The sequence below is a fragment of the Elephantulus edwardii genome, unplaced genomic scaffold (assembly GCF_000299155.1).
Source record: "Elephantulus edwardii isolate Elephantulus edwardi_28Jun2011 unplaced genomic scaffold, EleEdw1.0 scaffold00204, whole genome shotgun sequence".
In the NCBI taxonomy this organism is placed as follows: domain Eukaryota; kingdom Metazoa; phylum Chordata; class Mammalia; order Macroscelidea; family Macroscelididae; genus Elephantulus; species Elephantulus edwardii.
The window spans coordinates 4,771,605-4,772,998 of NW_006399954.1; positions in this window are offsets into that span (position 1 = coordinate 4,771,605).

Sequence of the window (1,394 nt, forward strand, 5' to 3'; positions counted from 1 at the left end):
GTGATGCCCCAGGACCACTACCACCATCTGCCTCCCTGTCCCTCTTCACTTTTTTAATATCCATATTCATAGCACTGGTTGTTCTTCTGGTTTTACAATAATGGTCTTGTATAATATTTGTTCTTATGCACCTGACACCATACTTCCCCCCAAAAAATCAATTCAAGGTAGATCAGAGATCTAGGAGTAAAGCCCAAAATCATAAATATCATAAGAAACAAAGTAGAACAAAACTTATAAGGCCAACCAATGCTATAAAGAGGCTGTCAAATAAAGCCAGAAATGTACAAGGAAAGGATAACATTGATGAAAGAGACCTTCTAAAGATAAAGATATCCTGTGGATATCAAAACATTTTTCCTGATAGAGTAAAAACAAAAACCAATGGACTTGGAGAAAACCTTTAGTAACGAGATCTCAGACAAGGATTTAATAAAAAAAATAATTTAAAAAAATTTGTCAATGACAACTCAGAAAAGAGTCTCATAATAAAATTTACAGAATTGGGCCTCCACAAGGAAAAGTTTGCGAAAAGTTCCCAATCATCTATTTTGGTATCTTCTAGCTGTGCACTTCTAGCTTTATTTTCAAGCCTATATATGCTGTAGCCCAAGGCTACTGAATGTGGTCCCATTTTGCCTCTTATAACACTTTTGGTTTGGGTTGTTAGCCCTAGGCCTCTGACCTATGCTGAGGTGACTTTTGTGTATAGTATGAGGTATGAATCCTGCTTCAGCTTTTTGCAAGCAGCTGTACAGTTTTGCCAGCACCATTTGTTGAAGACATTGTCATTTTCCCCTTTGAAAAGCTTTACTTCCTTATTGAATATTAATTAACCATAGATTATTGTTGTTGTTATGTGTCATGGATGCACTTGAGACTCATAACAATCTTATATACAACAGCTCTGAATTAGCCTTATTTTGAGCCAATTTGAGTCTTAGACACACCTTTCCTTAGTACCCTAGCCACTGAGTTAATCTATTTCATCCAGAGTCTTCTTCTCTTGTGCTGTTCCTCCACTCTTCCAAGTATGATGTCCTTCTCCATGAACTCTTCTTTCCTGGGAACATGCTCAAAGTATGTGAGACAGAGCTTCAAGATGCTTGCCTAATATATGTCTCATAGAACTTCAAAATGCTTGCCTCCAAGGAGCAGCCTGATTTCTCTCCAGGACAAACCTATTCTGTTAGTAGTCTATGACATATTACTCTTCTCCAGCACCACAACTAAAAGGCAATGATTATTCTTCTATCATCCTTAGTCCGATTGCACTAAGGATTATAGAAGAATAATCATTGCCTTTTACCTGATGGTATGCTTAGAAATCAGATCGACTGCATATGTGGAAGGAACCGCTGGAGAAGCTCAATATCAGCTGTGAAAACTAGGCC